This window comes from Telopea speciosissima, chromosome 9, assembly GCF_018873765.1.
Source record: "Telopea speciosissima isolate NSW1024214 ecotype Mountain lineage chromosome 9, Tspe_v1, whole genome shotgun sequence".
NCBI lineage: Eukaryota > Viridiplantae > Streptophyta > Magnoliopsida > Proteales > Proteaceae > Telopea > Telopea speciosissima.
Window position 1 is genome coordinate 24955475 of NC_057924.1, and position 18727 is coordinate 24974201.

Below are 18727 nucleotides of genomic sequence, written 5' to 3' on the forward strand. Positions count from 1 at the left end.
GTTTGATGATACAGGAAGTTCTGTAAAAGCAACAGGAAGAATTGCTCAGATACCAGTCAGCGAGGCTTATTTGAGCCGTGTTATAAATGCTCTCGCTTTAACCTGTTAGATTTATGGAACCATTCCATTAGACAACATACAAACCCGAACAGTGATATCAGAAAAAGCAGCATTCACCTTCTACCCTGGCCTAGGAGTCTTTGGACATCCATTTACATCATTTCTTTGAAAAACTCCATTGCGGAGGAAGGGAATGGCAATTTCTTCCTATAGAAGATTCAGGAACACGAGGATTCAATCGGAAATATCGACAAATTCTTGCATAGTCCAAGCATATAAAATTTTTAAATGATCCCCTACTACATCTCTATCGAATTTTCATATTTATTATCAGAATAGCACGGTAAACGCTGGGTAGCCAAATGCGGAGCAGATAACTGCTGAAAGCCTCTAAGTAGTAAGCCCACCCCAAGATGAGTGCTCTCCTATTCCAACTTCCCCAGAGCCTCCGGTAGCACAGCCGAGACAGCGACGGGTTCTCTGCCCTGCGGGGATGGAGCGACAGAAGTTTTGATAATCCAAGAAAAGGTCACAGCGAGACGAGCGGGCATCGTATAGATTCATTTCTAAACCCATATTATGAAATGAATTGTGGGGTGCCTCTATACACGCGCGAGCAGCTTAAAAGGGCGGAACGAATAATAAGGAGGCACACAAAATAATAAATAAAGAACGAGCACTCTCTCCCGGTGGTCGAGCTGATCGTAGAGCACCATTGCCTTGACTTTGTTAGGGGTGCAGTAGTTTGATTGCTGGGGCAGAGTCCGCTTTCTATTCAATAACTACGTAGACCAAGCGAACACTTTAAGCAGATAAGAATCCATCTAACTCTCTAAATTTCTAAAGGCTTTGGCTTTCAAACTTGAATGAACTCTGCTCCTACTCCCATCTATTTCTATTATCCCTCCGCATGGACTCCTATGACGCTACCTACCTCGTTGGTCTACCTTCGCGCACTCTATGTTCCTATACCTCCTACGCGCCATTCTATATCCGAATCTGAAAGACAAGACGAAATTTGATGTTTCGAACTCATCACGGTATATGAATCAATTTTCAATTCAAATTAAGACGTGATTCTCACCAATCAATAGCTAGGATTTTTAGTTATTGACCAAGCAAAATGAAAAAAGCCTCCCCCCTTTACCTAGAAACCAATCTCGTTCCGAGAAAAGATCTCAATATCGTATTCGTCTAGAAGAAAAATAAAAATTGAGGTTTTCATTATGGTCTGACAGAGCGACAATTACTTAAATACATTCGTATCGCTGGAAAAGCAAAAGGGTCAACTGGTCAGGTTTTACTACAATTACTTGAAATGCGTTTGGATAACATCCTTTTTCGATTCACGCTATGCTCCCTATGGTAACTGGGTTCATGCATTATGGTCAACAAATAGTACGAGCTGCAAGGTACATCGGTCAAAGTTTCATGATTACCTTATCCCATGCGGAGCGCCCTTTTATATAGGGGTAAGGCTTTTTCAGCTTGCTGCATGGATTCTTTAGATCTAAAGAATTCATGTTTCCCCCAGAGCGAGACTCTATCCAAATCTTAAAATGGAAGAACGAGCTAACTATAGAATACCCTTTTTTTATGAATTACTGCATTTATCCGAGTGATCCACAAACGACAAAAATCTCTCTTTTGCCTGTCCCTATCCCGATGAGCCGAAACCAAAGCTCTCATTTTTTGTTGAGTAGTTGTTCAAGTAAGTCTTGAATGAGCCCCTCGAAAGGAAAATTGATTATATCATCCTCATGATGAATCGGCGAATTATTGGGCTGAGATGGATTTGAACCAGCGTAGACATATTGCCAATGAATTTACAGTCCGTTTCGAACAGGAGGAGTACGCCATGCTAATGTGCCTTGGATGATCCACATCTCTGGGTCAGGCGCTGATGAGCACATTGAACTATTCGGTCGAAGAGCCAGATCCATTAGTACCGGTAGTCACTTAAGTCAATCCAGTAGCACAAGTAGCAAAGGTAGCAAGGGTAGCAGGTCCATCAGTTGATGATCCGGATCCAGTAGATGAAGCAGTGGATTCGGTTGATGATCCGCTTGATCAAGTCATAGGTTTTGCAGTTTGTCAAGCTCTCGACCATATTTTTTTACTAAGCGGAATTATGTTGAATAAGCGGATGTTACATCAGCATTGCTGATGTGGAAAACAGGGCAGGGATTCTCTACAATAACTATTAAACCCGTGCCCAAAAAATACGAGCTAATTTGAATTTTTGGATATAGGTCCGGAACCCGATGGATCCTGGGTCTTACCCACCAGCAACTTGTGGTGCACTGACCCAGTGGTCATTCTTAAGGGGGAAACTCTGGTAATGTCATACCTACCACTCCGGAGGTAACCTACCAGACCGGTGTTGTTGTTCCATACACCAGTTGATGAAGAGCCTAAGGTACAACCTCTACTTAACCAAAACAGGTTTAAATTCATTTTTAAATGTTTAAACAATGTTTGATAACCACAAACTATACAAGAACAATGCCCCAGGCATGGCACAGGCCTTTGTGGGACCCAAGTGTAAAAACAATAGGGATTTACCTACTGGTCTATTGGATCAACCAGTTGGATCGACCAGTACTGCTATACTGCACAGAATGCATCTCAGATGCGTGGGACCTAGTGTTTCGCACCCCGGATCACCTCCCCGTGCCTAGAATGACTTGTGGGGATGGTACCCTAACAATGTGATCATGTGGGGCCCATTTTGAAGCCATTTGCATGGGGAGAATGGGTTTCAAGAATGTGTTTTTCATAAAAACACCTTTGGCAAGCAGACCTTAGTGGCGGGGCCTATATATAAACCAGCCTCAGCCTAAAAATCTCTCCTATTCAGTTCGTTGGAGAGAAGGAAGAGAAGGGAAGAAGAGGAAGGAAGAGCTAGAACTCATCCTTGAGCTTGGATCCTTCAAGGTAAGCCCAAACCCAGCCTTTCTCCATTGTTTCTTGCCAATTTTCATGGCTGTAACCCTGCTGTGAACTATGAAACCTATTGTACAGCCTTGTTCTCATGAGATTTACAATGAAAACCATGCTTTGCTAGCCTCATATGCTTAGATCTTTGCATGCATGCATGGATTTGCTTTGTCTGGCTGATTATCTATCATTCTCATGAGTAACACACACTGTTACTGCCATTGCTAGCCTTGGATGGCTGATCCTCACACCCATAGCTAACTTTAGATTAGTATTATAGGTGTAGGAATTTTTGTACCTAATTATATGATGAGTTCATGGCCTACCTACCATAATAGAACTGTTAGAGCCTTCTTAAAACATGTATTAAGCTGTAGACCTTTGTATTGTACTTATGCATGATGTCCATGAGCCAAAAGCTCCAAACCCCCATGCATGTTTAAATTTCCACCATGAATATTCTGGTTAGCATGCATAGAACCCAATGATGTTTCCTGATCATCCATGCAACCCATAGATCCAAAGATCCAGGCCAAAACAGCTTAACCTTTTAAATTTTTGAGTTGTTCATGCACTAGTTGATTGCAGTGGTCGATTGGATCAACCACTATGAATCGACCACTGTAGAAAATTGAGAACTGTGTTACCCCTAGTCTACCTCTTGGTCTGTAATGCCCTGCATGTAATCCCAGCTGAAAACAATGCATTGTACCTCTGTTTAGAGCCAATCTGACATCCCGAGACAGGTTTCGGGCAACCAAACTCATATTCGGAATGGAACCATGACCTAAATCACTGATGGAACTACTGCAGTGCCATCTAAAACCCTTGGCGAGAACCCTTTCCAATTCTGTGACTGTAACCCCCACTGGTCCATTGCTATTGGTCCATTGGATGGGCCAGTACCAATCAACCACTGCAGGAAACCTAACCCTGTGCTATCTTAGACCTACCCTAAGGTCTGAAATACCTTTTTAGAGCCATGGATATAAACCCCAATACAAAACACATCATTCCAGCCCTATTCTTACACTTTGAGCTATGGGTTGATTGCCACTGGTCCATTGGATAGACCAGTCCAATCAACTAGTACTGAACATGATTGAATGACATGACCCTAACCCCTGTAGTTACTTAAAATAGTACTTGGGCACCCTTTTTTATCTAAAACCATAAACCTCTTTTGACTTTGACCACTGCAGTCCTACTGGTCCATTGCCACTGGTCCATTAGATAGACCAGTGCCAATCGACCACTACTGTTGTCGTGGCAGTTTTGTGTCCTGCCCTGGTTTGTGAACTAAACCATGGTTACTCCTAGTCTCTTAGGGTAACTTAATGTGTATTAATATAACATTCTAATTTATTTACCATAGGTTTTAACTATTTATCCGACGACGCATATCAAGGTACTTTTGAGGACCGGCAGTCCTTCGAGTAAGTGGAGCATAGCTAAGGTGAGTGGAATTACACCATACGTGTAGGTGTAGCATAACTAATGAGTTATGATAACAATAACAATTTATTTTTCTGTCTTTATATTTATATTCTCATGTTCTTATTGGAATTATGTTGAAAACTGTTGATGGAATGCTTGCATATAAATTGTTAGCCTAAATAGAAACGAGGTCGGTGGTAGCCCGTAGAATGGGATGCAGTTGACACCACCCGACTCATACGATATCATTAAAATTGAGGCTAGTGGTGGCCCGTAGAATGGGATGTGGGCACCACCCGACTCATACTTTGTCATGTAGAATGCATATGGCTAGGTAATCATCACCCATGCTACGAACCATTGCCAACAAGGGTTTAGGTGTTGGATACCACAAAAGTGTGAGACCAATGTATCAAGGAGGCATTGCTCGGTCAGTTGACCCATCATGATCATTAGGACGTGGTGGTAGCATAGAAATGTGTGAGGCCAATGTCTCAAGAAGACATTGTTCGGTCGGTAGGCCCACTAGTCAATCGGGCTGGTGGTAGCACAGTGGTAACCTAAAGGGCCGGTCGGGTTGACCTAGGGAGGGATGCTAGAGCCAACTGGTCTTCTCCGACAACTCAATGGATGTATCGTGGGAAGGGGTTAAAAGCCCGCACCAGGGATACATGTATTGGGGATTGTAGTAGCACTAACCCGCCTTAATTGTGATGTTAGGTGGCTAATAAATAAAATGAATTGCACCTCATGTAAGACTCATTTGGTTGTGCTTGCATGTGCATGCATGGTTTATATTTCATTCACGGGCTCGGTGGAGCTCACACTCTTGTATATTCTCTTTTAGGTGATTTTGCAGGTGCTGGTTTGCCAATGGACGATGAAGCTGTTGATGGACTGTAGATCTTCCTCATGTTGTTGATCTACGAAGATTTTATTATTATTTGAATTTCTCTCTTTCAGGAAGTGTAATTACCATGACAATGTACTTTTTGAGCATAAATGGATATGTATATGATATAACATAGGTATTTGGGATTTTATTATAAATGATATAAATCATCTGTGGGTAGTTCAATCTTCCATTGCACTCTGATATTTATTTATTAGCTTTTATCCCTATTGGTGGTTTGTGACATGTAAGTACTGCTTCTGGATCTTTGGGAATTGGCGGATGTGGTTTGACATCTGGGTCACCCGCCCGATCCTCCCAGGGGGTGGTTTGGGGTGTGACAATAACACTGTAAAAAAAAAAAAGAGATTTAGCGCAGCTAGGTAGCGCCTTTGTTTTGGGGAAAAAATTTCACAGGTTCAAATCCTGTCACCCCTACCTATTACTTCTCCTCTGAGCAGTAACGATGGATCAATTGAGGTCAAAACAAATTGGACATAAATAATCTTTCATTTTATGATAGGCAATGCATGCAAGGTGTTTTGGGAAAGTTCTTGCCAAGGTTGTATGTCTTTTTTCAGCCTACTCAAATCCAAACCATTGGGACCCCTTAGAGGTTCCAACCGCCTAGCCTCTCCCACCTCCACAGACCATAGGTACTCAGACTATCCAACACAAACCCCTGTTGGCAAGGGTCGTAGCATAAGGGAACAAGCATCCTAACCATAAATATACTATATGCAAGTCCTATCGTCCCGAGAGGTATTTTGGGTGCATCAACGTCCCATTCTATCTAGTACCCGGATACCAGCACGGCACTGCACATACAGATCAGGATGACATACAACAGTTTTTATAATTAAATAAATAAATTGGGGTTCTAAAACCGGCACACCTGGCACCGTAGCGGGATACAATGATGAGCACGCTAGCACATTCATAACAGATCCCATTTGGATAATAATGCAATGCGCACAATGCTTATAAATATATAATAGCATGCTTAAGATCTCATATTAAATGTATATTCATGCCCAACAAATCACCCAGAATCCACTCACCTAACACAGGCATCGCCGTGTGTGGTTGACATGAAACTCACCTGGACTCCCCGCTATCCATCGAGTTGGGTAGCCTAGGAATACAAAAACAATCATTAAAGCATGTATAGAAGGGTCCCATGCTAGGCCATCAAGGTTAAAATCAGATTTCAACCTAGATAGCACGAGCGGACTCACAGACGGTTTCAGCAGAGGTGAGTCTGTCCCTAACTCCGTTCAGGCTAAAAAGTAAGATAGAGCGAGTGGACCCATGAGCGGAATATTTCACTTGAATCTGGTCGTGCACCCGTTCGACACCTGAGGCACAACTAAAAGGGACCGGATCAATGGGTGGATGTGCTTCTTGGGTCCGCCCCTGCATCCGTTCAATCCCTGAGATAGACCTGAGAGCAACAGGCCTCGGGCGGAGGCAAACAGAGTGAATCCGTGCCTTCATCAGCTCAGGCCATTTCGCAGGGTTTGCACTAGGTCGACTAACAGAAGGTACCACAATTGGTGGATCCGATCATTCATCTGCCGGCAGTCTCTTCCGAGATTTCAGAGGGCTTTTGCTCCAGCTTGGAGCTTGGAGTTCCCTAAGCTCTCAGGGACAAGGGAGAGGTGTCTAAGCCTTCCTAGGGTCACTAGATCTTAGGCTCACCTCATGGATCCAAGATCTAACAAGGATGGGTCTCACATTGGTCCAAAGGTTGGGTTTAAAAGCTTAAGCCAGGGATTCCATAACCATGGCTACAAATGCAGCACTTAGAGGCCTAGGTTAACATTATTAGAGCTCCCAACTAGGGCCGAGCTTCACCTTGAGTCCCAAATGGAACCCTAGGTCAGCCCTAGCTCTAGGAAATTTATCAAAATCAAAGAGAAATGGGGGAGAGCTAGGTTTTAGGGGGCTTACCTTGGTGAGCTTCCTCCTTCCAACTAGTCTCTCCATCTCTTCTCCTCCTCTTTCTCTTCTCCCTTGGGCCCGGTCAGCTTGGTGAGGAGGTGTGGGGCAGCCAGCCATCTTTGAATGGCTTCCACCTTCTTCCCTTCTCCTCCTATTTCTCTCCTACTTCTACTTCTCCTTCTTCTCTCCTTCTTCTCCTTCTTCTCTTATCTCTTCTCCTCCACTATTTTCTTGGGAGGGGGTGAGATAAGAGAATAAGGATTCTCTTATCCTTTTAAGGGTCAAAAGGGCCTTAGGCCATGTTTGGTTTAGCCACCCCCAAACACTTAGTGGCCCTTAGGTCTTTAGATGGGTTTTAGTTAGGTCTTAGGGCTTGTTTGGTCTTGGTCATAACCTTTAGGTCCATTAGGTCATGTTTGGGGTGCACCCTAAGTCCATAGGACTTAATTGTCCTCTAAGGTCTGTTTGGTTTTAGGTTAGGGTGTATAAAACCTATTATTCACCTAAGTTAAGTCTTGTGGGCCCACCTTCATGGTTCAACTATCCATCTAATGGTAAGGGTAGGGGGTCCATATGGTCCAAAGGTTCGATTAGGGTATCCGGGACACGGGGATGTGGGTCCCACAGGAAAATAATCCAAAAAGGCAGATGACAGCATGGGCGGATCCTCGAGCGGATTCAGTAAGAATGAGTCCATTCGTGACTCCGGTGCTGCTATCAAGGCCCAAACTTCAAGAAAAATTATGGGGCTTTGGCCCACACTTTCGGGTCTTCGAAGGGATACTTTTAGTAATATTTTAAGTCTGAGGCTACAGGTGTTGGCCAGTGCCACCGTGGCATTGCCCCATAGGTAAAGGTCTAAACTGCCCTGGGGTATAGGGGTATATCTGGGGTGCGGGTGTAACATCCCCCCAACCTTATTAAAAATTCCATCCTCGAAATTTGAGGCAACTAAGGTCTTAAGGGTAAGGGCTCGTTGTGTAACAACATGTCTGTTTGCCCACTACTTGGAGTAAGTCAAAGGTCAGGTCAAAATAATATAGTGCCTATTTGACACAACAGGTCAAGTTCTGCAATTCCCTTCCCTTTTTAGGTCACATGTCCACAGGGGTGTGGTTCACAGTAACCCCAAGCTCCATTGGGTTAAGAGTCGGTAGTTACCACATCCCAGAGGTAACCACACCGTCTTCCACACTAAACTGAGTCATAAGGAACAGAAGGTTCTCTAGATCCTCCAAATTAAGTGATACCACATGGGTCTTAACTATTCTAGTTACCTTTGGGTTGCAGGACTTAACTTACCTAGTCCCCAGCACAGGGTTTACATTCTGAATGCTTTTACTTTGGGTTATCTCATTACCTAACCCAACTTTAGAATGATCTGGAATATTGATGGGACCTCCATATGTGTCACTCCTAGCACGGAGGGAATGCATTTGGTGACCCATTACTCCCTTCATACTTGTCATTGGAAAAGGTCTTGTTACCTCCTTCAGTTTCAGCTTTCACAACCTTTAACCCTATCACACAGTTATCCCAAAGGGGAAAAGTCCATACCAGTCCTCTCTCGAGAACCACACAATCTTCTCATGGTTTGAGTCTGAGTCAATTCCTTTAAACAAGTTCCATTACTAATCTACCCGGTCATTAATAAATTAGTTCCCCCTTAGCATTAAGATTTGGTTAACCAGGGTTGGGGCTTAACTAGCTACCACCATGGTAAGGTCAAACCAAGGTCACATTTGTGGCTTACAGGAGTAGATCTAGTCACACGTAGAGGTTTAAGAAATACATTTATACATTCATATTCACACCAATCATAGATATAAGTTTAATAATTACATTCATATTCTTATGGACATATTTGTAACCTAGGTAAATCCATAGGAACAAGCGGTCTTCAAGTACGGTATACTAGGTCTCTTTGGAAACCAAGTCACGGTGTAGGACTCCCTCTTTGAGCCTATACGAGGTTTGGATGAACCAAGTAAAGTACAAGTAGAGTCGTCACTAGCTTGAGGTGCCATGAATGATTTCCGAGTAAACGTGGCCTCGATTGATTACCCAAGCTAGGTTATTCCAAACCAGCTTAGTGTTTCCTTCTTCAGGTCTGGCTAAGAGTTGGGATCCTATGTACCCTATAAGGGTTTCTACATCACATAGGTTTAGGTTCCCTAAAATCACTCCCGGTTCGCTCACTAATGGGATCTAAGGATTTTCATCCTCAAAGGTTACTATCCTTCTTTCATGTGGGAGGGGAGTCACAGAGTACACTGATGCCCGCCATTTCTCATTGGCTAGCCCAGTCGGGTGTAAGTCCTAATCCCTTTCAATTTAAAGGCATTAGACGAGGCTTAGGTGGTCCCCACAAATGGGTCACACACAGAGGTGTCCAATCTAGGGTATAGCCATAAAATCATCACATATAGGTGTAGTCAAAAGGTCTCCAAAATTAGGGCTAAAATCCTAAAATAAATCGGGCGGACTCACGAGCGGTACCAGTACTCTAGGTCCGTTTGTGGCTCCTTCGAAAATATAGAGAGAACGAACTGACCGGACGGATGCGGAACGTGAATCCGTTAGTTCGTCCGTTCTCAGAAGGGTCAGTGGCTGAGAGGAAATGAATCGAACGGATCTTCGGACGGACTCATGAATGTGGATGCGCTCATTGATCCACTCAGGCTAATATCCTAAAATTTCAAGTTTTATGCGGGATGGATCGATGGACGGAGTCACGATAAATGGATTCGTTCGTTCGTCCATTCGTGAAATTTAACAAAACAGAGCCGCGAGTTTAAAACTCGCTTTTGGCTCCAAAGAGAGGGACACATCTATTGGAGAAAAACTGCTCCAAGGGACATCCGTTAAAGAATCTTGGCCCCTAGTTTGGTTGGCCTTTTGGTGTTTTCAAGGCTCAAAGTTCATCTCCCACACTCTCAAGATATGATTTTCTTCCCATTCTTTCTTCTCTTCCCATTGCAAGATTTTGCTTGTGTCTCTTCATATTCTCTTCCTTTTTCTTCTTGGATTTGAGATGGATAATCCTAAGTTGTGATAGGATTTGATTTTGTTTGCATTTTCATGGTTATGCATACCAAATCCATGCTAAAATCTATTTAGGCTAGGTTTCTTGGGTTAGAATCAAGCCCTAATCGATCAATGGCACTACATGGTTGGATTCCTTGTTTGTTTCTTATATAACTTATAAATTTTAAAGCCCTTGCAAGAATTTTAGAGATTGATTGTTATGGTTGTCAAGTGTAGTTGGATTTACTTGGACAATTCTAGGTTTAAGTTGGGGTAAAACCTCAATCCTTCAATGCTTTAGAATAACCCTTCAAGTTTGTGCTTAATTCTGTATGTGCACTAGAATCTCATAGGAATTTATCTTCAAGCATCTTCTCTTGGTTGTAAGATTGTTGACAAAACCTTTGAAATCTATCCTCCATCTTCCAAATAATTCATTCACTTTTTTTTTTTTTGGGTAAAAAATAATTCATTCACTTGATGTATCCCAATGCATTTCTTATTTAAGGGATCATTTGCAAATTCCTTGGTGCTTATCCCCTTTTCCTCAATTAAATAGTCCTTATCTCTTGTCGGCGTATCTCATTCAATATCTTACTTGTTTGACATTGGTTGAAATATATAATATTCAAGGGCACATACATCATTCATGTTGACCTCATATTTCGACACTAGGGATCTCATGTAGGCTTAATGTGTGAATTAACCTTGTTTTTCAACATATCTCCAATAATATCCATATTCCATATCCTCATCATTTACATGTGTATAAATTTTTCCTCATCATGTATAGCCCTTTTCTTCAAGTCATTCCCATATCATTTAAACATTCTTCTCTTATAATTTATTGCCAATCATATGCCATCATTCCAATTTGGCTTACATTTATCGTCCTTCTTTGATTTGTGCCTTATGTGTAGGAAATCTGATCATGGGTCCAAAAAAGAAGAGAGATCTATCCCTTGTGCAAGCTATCCCCACCACCTACAACGTAAACTGGTTTATCTCAGAAAAGACCGAAGGAATTTACAAGGAGCATCTCTTTAATAGGAAGATTCTTGTAGAGAGAGATGTCACAGTGGAAGAGCTTTTGGCCTAGAAGGTGGGGGCCAGGTTTGATAGACTGAACTGGACCAACATGCTCGCTCAGCCAGACTTCTACTACCCCACTCTAGTCAGGGAGTTCTACACAAATCTGATAATGGTCCAGGAAGATGACGACAGCTCCAGGTTGACTTCCTATGTAAAGGGAGTGGTCATTAGCTTCAATGCCGTGGAGCTGTGGGTTCTTCTCAGTGTATCCTCAGAGGGTGAGAGGGTATACTATCCTCCAGGCAGTCATCTGGACTAGTGCCTCCCTTCAGAAGAGAAGTGAAAATTATTTAAGGTTCTCTCCAATGACAGGTTTGAGGGGAATGAAGATCTTTCCAAGTTCCCACCTGCACAGCGTGTTCTGATTTTCATAGCCAAAACCAATCTGGCTCCTTCTAAGGGGCACAATACTCTTCCTCCTCTAATGTCTGCGGTTCTGGCTCATTCTCTGTACATTGGCCAGCCCATCTGTCTGCCTCACGTGGTCATGCAGCACATGGCCCGCGCAGTGATGAATCCTGCTCGAAACAACACTCTACCCTATGGTCGACTGCTCACTAGGATTTTCTTATTCCTTGGGATTGATCTTGACAGTGAACCTAAGGGAACATGCATTGAGGGACCTATTGGGTTCAATGCACTTTAGAAGATGAATTTATACTATGATTATGATAGTGCAGGGAAACAAGTGTAGTAGGGGATGGCAGAGGGGCCAGGGAGGAAGATGAGGATGGCAGCAATGATGACCTAGAGTTTATGGGTTCCAGACCATCTGCAGCAGGCACTTTGGGTGCACCTGGGGGAGGTAGCAACATCATGATGGCTATTCGGCGACTGAACCTGAGGATGGCGGATGGATTCGACGATGTCAAGAAGCAGTTCTCTGATCAGGCTCAGCGTCTAGAGAGCATACAGCGAGAAGTGAAAGATCTCAATGCCTTCCTGGGTCACGGGCGTGGTGGTGCAGATGCCTAGCTCAGTTCTTCCCCAACAGTTCTCTAAAGTTATTTTGAATCAGTTCCATTAATTTCTTGTCTTTAGATGGATTGGGATGTTGGAACTATTTCCTTTTGGCTTCTTCTTGCATTTCCTTTCTTTTCTTTTTTTTGTCAGATGAATTGGTGAACTTTTAGAACATTATAATTATGGTGAATGAATGTACCCTCGGTTTGGGTGGAACAAATCAAATGTTTCGAATTGGGTCCTTGAAACCTTGTGCTTGAAGTTGAAATGGGCACTGCTGTGTCCAAACAAAGAATTTGGAACAAATCGATGGTTGAATTTATATGCTTAAGTTAGAAAAGTAAAATTACACGTTCAGGTTGGAATGAATGAAGTCACAGGTTTGAAGTCGGGGAAAGGCTTGACTGGCTCCAAGGAAAGATTGGGACAATGTGGAATTATAATTAGCCTTATATATATATATACTTTTATATTTGCTAAATTTCCCCTTGTTTAGGTAATTGTGGATCATTATGGTTGGTTATATTTAATTCATTATCGTTCATGAATTATAGCATATATTTACCCAGCTAGTATCTACGTAGGACTCAACCAAGCAATTGCATAATTGTTATTCAACAGCCTGTGTTTCAAGTTCTAAGTTCCATGTTGTTTATTATTATCTAGATTCTTATTTTCACTCCAATCAATCTTCTTCCTATGTCTGCATGCAATAATTTATGTTCTTGAGATTTTTAGCTAAGAACCTACTTGTGGAGAGTAACTCATGAGGTTACACTGGACCATGGTCGGTGCAGAGCATCATCGCTCTGATACCACTCTGTCACGCCCCCATCTCGATGTAATATATATACTGCCACATAGGGGGTGATTGGGACAACCCGTGTCATCCCACTACCTACCAGGATCACAGATACAGTGTCCCGAGCCACAGTCCACCCTGTCATCACATTTTGATAACAGAAAGGAACGTACCAAAATGGAATAAATCGTTCCAATTACAGAGTTAGCAGAAGCAAAATTAAATTAAATCAGGTGAAATTATAGAGCATCGGTTCTCTAATGATAACACATATTACAATTTTCCATATAAGTAACCAGTCATTACTCTCCTTATAATTAAATATATAGTTTATACATGATTGTGGAATGAAGACAGGAATTAAATAATAAATAATTGCCCCAAGGGCACAATTCTTGGGTGTACATCTACATCCAAGTCACGGCCTCCAGCACCACTTGATTCGCATCCAATGGTGCTCATCAAAAGTAGTACCTCCTGCATAACAACTAAAAAAAGGGGTTGCACAACGGGGTTAGCTACACTAGCTAGTGAGGGAGCAAAGGGGAATGCACATACACCATACAATCAGTATCAATCAGAATGATGCATGCTAATGTTAGATTCATTTTCCACCTGGCACACAATTCTGTTGGTTAAGTATATGCTACTGTGATAACTCGGGAGACACTGACGGTCACTTTTCCTATTACCCCAGTGAAACCTCAATTATTATGAGGGGACCTACGCCGATAGAATCCATCATGACCACCCAGTGGCAGACCTCGATAGGCATCACTACCCCTGTCCTGGCCTCTCCCACCTCTACAGACCACAGGTGCTCAAACTATCCAACACATAAACCCCTGTTGGCAAGGGTCGCAGCATAAGGGAACAAGCATCCTAACCACAGATATACTATATGCAAGTCCTATCGTCCCGAGAGGTATTCCGGGTGTATCAACATCCTAGTCCATCTAGTACCCGGATACCAGCACTGCACGGCATGGCACATACAGATCAGGATAACATACAATAGTTTTCATAATTAAATAAATTGGGGTTCTGGTATCGGCACACCCGGCACCGTAGCCCGTAACAATGATGAGCATGCTAGCACATTCATAACAGATCACATTTGGATAATAATGCAATGCGTACAATGCTTATAAATATATAATAGCATGCTTAAGATCTCATATTAAATGTATATTCAAGCCCAACAAATCACCCAGAACCCACTAACCTAACATGGGTGTCGCTGTGTGAGGTTGACATGAATCTCACTTGGGCTCCCCGCTATCCATCGAGTTGGGTAGCTTAGGAATACAAAAACAATCATTAAAGCATGTATAGAAGGGTCCCATGCTAGGCCCTCAAGGTTAAAATCAGATTTCAACCAAGACAGCACGAGCAGACTCACGAACGGTTTCAACAAAGGTGAGTCTGTCCCGGACTCCGTTCAGGCTAAAAAGTAAAATAGAGCGAGAAGACCCATGAGCGGAATATTTCCCTTGAATCCGGTCGTGCACCCGTTCGACACCTGAGGTACAACTAAAAGGGAGTGGATCAACGAGTGGATGTGCTTCTTGGGTCCGCCCCTGTATCCGTTCAATCTTTGAGACAGACCCGAGAGCAATAGGCCCTGGGCGGAGGCAAACAGAGTGAATCTGTACCTTCGTCCGCTCAGGCCATTTCGCAGGGTTTGTACTAGGTGGATTGACGGACGATACCACGATTGGTGGATCCGGTCGTTCGTCCGCTGGCAGTCTCTTCTGAGATTTCAGAGGGCTTTTGCTCCAGCTTGGAGCTTGGAGTGCCCTAAGCTCTCAGGGACAAGGGAGAGGTGTCTAAGCCTTCCTAGGGTCACTAGGTCTTAGGCTCACCTCATGGATCCAAGATCTAACAAGGATGGGTCTCACATTAGTCCAAAGGTTGGGTTTCTAAGCTTAAGCCAAGGATTCCACAGCTATGGCTGCAAATGCAGCACTTAGAGGCCTAGGTTAACATTATTAGAGCTCCCAACTAGGGCCGAGCTTCACCTTGAGTCCCAAATGGAACCCTAGGTCAGCCCTAGCTCAAGGAAATTTATCAAAATCAAAGAGAAATGGGGGAGAGCTAGGTTTTGGGGAGCTTACCTTGGTGAACTTCCTCCTTCCAACCACTCTCTCCATCTCTTCTCCTCCTCTTTCTCTTCTCCCTTGGGTCCGGTTAGCTTGGGGAGGAGGTATGGGGCAGCCAGCCATCTTTACATGGCTTCCACCTTCTTCCCTTCCCCTCCTATTCCTCTCCTACTTTTACTTCTCCTTCTTCTCTTGTCTCTTCTCCTCCACGGTTTACTTGGGAGGGGGAGAGATAAGAGAATAAGGATTCTCTTATCCTTTTAAGGGTCAAAAGGGCCTTAGGCCATGTTTGGTTTAGGTACCCCCAAACACTTAGTGGCCCTTAGGTCTTTAGATGGGTTTTAGTTAGGTCTTAGGGCTTGTTTGGTCTTGGTCATAACCATTAGGTCCATTAGGTCATGTTTGGGGTACATCCTAAGTCCATAGGACTTAATTGTCCTCTAAGGTTTGTTTGGTTTTAGGTTAGGGTTTATTATTCACCTAAGTTAAGCCTTGTGGGGCCGCCTTCATGGTTCAACTATCCATCTAATGGTAAGGGTAGGGGATCCATATGGTCCAAAGGTCCGATTAGGGTGTCTGGGACACGGGGATGTGGGTCCCACAGGAAAATAATCCATAAAGGTAGATGACAGCACGGGTGGATCCTCGAGCAGATCCAGTAAGAATGAGTCCGTTCGTGACTCTGGTGCTATTGTCAAGACGCAAACTTCAAGGAAAATTACGGGGCTTTGGTCCACACTTTCTGGTCTTCAAAGGGATACTTTTAGTAATATTTTAAGTATGGGGCTACAGGTGTTGGCCAGTGCCACCGTGGCATTGCCCCATAGGTAAAGGTCTAAACTGCCCCAGGGTATAGGGGTATATCTGGGGTGCGGGTCTAACATCTGGCCGGAGAATGCATGCACTACAGATACAACACTTACTCGCCAAACCAGTCCTATGCTAGACCTTTTCAACCATAGGATAATCGAACACGAGGAAAGGTATTCGCGTTGACTAATGAAGAAGTGGAGGCGAACCCCGATGTAATGACAGGTAAGTCCACTGAACACTACTAAATTGTAGGGAATAACCTATGGATACGTGAAACCTAAATTTTATCCAAACCCTAGGTACCCTGAATGTCTCAACCATTCCCGCGCGAGTACTATTCGACTCGGGTGCATCCCACTCTTTTATTTCTACTACCTTTGCAAATAGGATGGCTGATCAATCGAGGGACATCTAGCACGATTTAGTAGTCAGCACGCCGACGGGTAGTGTCATGAGCCTGAAAGAAGTCTATGACCCCTGTCTGGTAGAAATTTATGGGATGAACCTGACTGCACGTCTGATCAAGTTTGATATGAAGGACTTTGACATAATATTAGGCATGGATTGGCTATCCGCCTATGGAGCAAACGTCATGTGTGCAGAGAAGAAGATTATATTCAAGTTAGATGATGGCTTGGTTTACACCTACCAAAGTGAACCGATGAGGAAGCCCAAAAGAGTAACCTTATCCGCCCTCCAAGCGAGGAAGTTGCTGGATGATGGATGTCAAGGCTTTTTGGCCACTGTGATGGACACCAAGGCAAAGATAAAGCCTTTGGAGGAACCTGACATCGTCAGAGAATTTCCTGATGTTTTTCCAGAAGATCTGACCCAGCTACCGCCTGATCGCGAGACAGAGTTCGCGATTGATCTGATTCCTGGTGCAGCACCGGTATCCAAGGCCCCATATCGAATGGCACCTATTGAGTTGAAAGAATTACAGGTCATACTTCAAGACTTGCTGAAGAAAGGTTTCATATGACCTAGCGTGTCTCCCTGGGGAGCACCTGTGCTATTCGTGAAGAAGAAGGATGGTACTATGCAGTTGTGTATCGACTATCGTGAACTAAATAAACTGACGATCAAGAATCGATACCCGTTGTCGCGCATTGATGACCTATTTGATCAGCTACAAGGAGCAAGAGTTTTCTCCAAGATCGAGCTTAGGTCCAGATACCACCAATTAAAGATCAAGAGTGGCAATATTCATAAAACGGCATTTAGAACTCGATATGGACATTATGAATTTCTAGTATTATCAATCAGGTTATCCAACGCCTCGGCAGCATTCATGGATATGATGAATTGAGTGTTCCATGATGTGTTGGACAAGTTCATCATCGTATTTATCAATGACATTCTGGTGTACTCCAAGAGTGAAGAGGAGCATGCTCGACACCTTACCTTCATGTTGCAGTATTTACGGGAACACCAGCTATACGCCAAGTTCAGCAAGTGTGAGTTTTGGCTTCACCAAATTGGATTCTTGGGACACATCGTCACCAAAGACAGCATCAAGGTGGACCCAGACAAGGTGAAGGCGGTCCTTGAGTGGGAGACTCCGAAGAATGCCACTGAGATCCAAACTTTCTTGGGTTTGGCCTAATATTACCACCGGTTTATTAAGAATTTCTTATGCATCTCAACGCCCATGACGAAGTTGACGAAGGAAGGCACAAAGTTCGAGTAGAACGACGCATGCAAGAAAAGCTTCCAAGAGTAGAGAAACCGATTGGTAACGGCACCAGTTTTGACCATTCCAGATGGCACCAGAGGAATGGTGGTATACACCGATGCATCCAGGACGGGATTGGGTGGCATCTTAATGCAAAAAGGTAAAGTGGTCGCTTATGCCTCAAGGCAGCTAAAGGAACACGAAAAGAACTACCCCACTCATGACTTAGAGTTGTCTGTGGTAGTCTTCGCATTGAAAATATGGCGACATTATCTCTATGGTGAAAAGAGTGAGATCTTCAGCGATCACAAAAGTTTGAAGTATTTCTTCACCTAGAAGGAGCTGAATATGAGATAGAGACGGTGGTTAGAATTGGTAAAGGACTACGACTGTGAGATCCAGTACCACCCTGGCAAGGTCAATGTAGTGGCGAATGCGTTAAGCAAGAAATCACAAACCGCATCTCTCGCTTCCTTGGTTATAAGCGAGCAACTAATAAAAGAAGCTCGGGAGTTTGATCTAGAGCTTATGATCAAAGGAACAGCTACACCGCTAGCAACTATGGACATACAGCCATCGATCCAGGAGGAGATAATTGAAAAGCAGCCTTTGATAATCTAGGAAGTGCAGCATGGTGTCCACAAGGACCCAGACTTTTCACTGGCCCATGACGGGGCATTGAAGTTCAGAGATAGATTGTGCGTGCCTAACAATTACAAGGTGCAAGATCGAATCCTTAAAGAGGCACATAACTCACCCTATTTAATCCACCCTGGAAGCACAAAGATGTACAAGGATCTGAAGAAGTACTATTGGTGGATTGGGATGAAGGAAACCATAGCTATATACTTGTCCGAATGCCTCACCTGCCAACAAATAAAGGCGAGGAGACACCGACCGTATGGATTGTTACAGCCACTCCTTATACCTGAGTGGAAATGGGAAAGAATTACCATGGATTTTGTGACCAATTTACCCAA

The 18727-nt window shown here is 43.5% G+C and overlaps 1 long non-coding RNA gene across 1 annotated transcript; it reads right to left on the reverse strand.

Moving 5' to 3' along the window:
• Nucleotides 1-238: 238 nt before the first annotated feature.
• On the reverse strand, nucleotides 239-16388 carry LOC122639438. Its single transcript, XR_006329510.1, has 3 exons — nucleotides 16376-16388; nucleotides 11129-11131; nucleotides 239-359 (listed from the first exon to the last, which is right to left on the reverse strand). It is a non-coding gene; the product is annotated as an uncharacterized LOC122639438 (long non-coding RNA).
• Between the last annotated feature and the right edge of the window lie 2339 nt (nucleotides 16389-18727).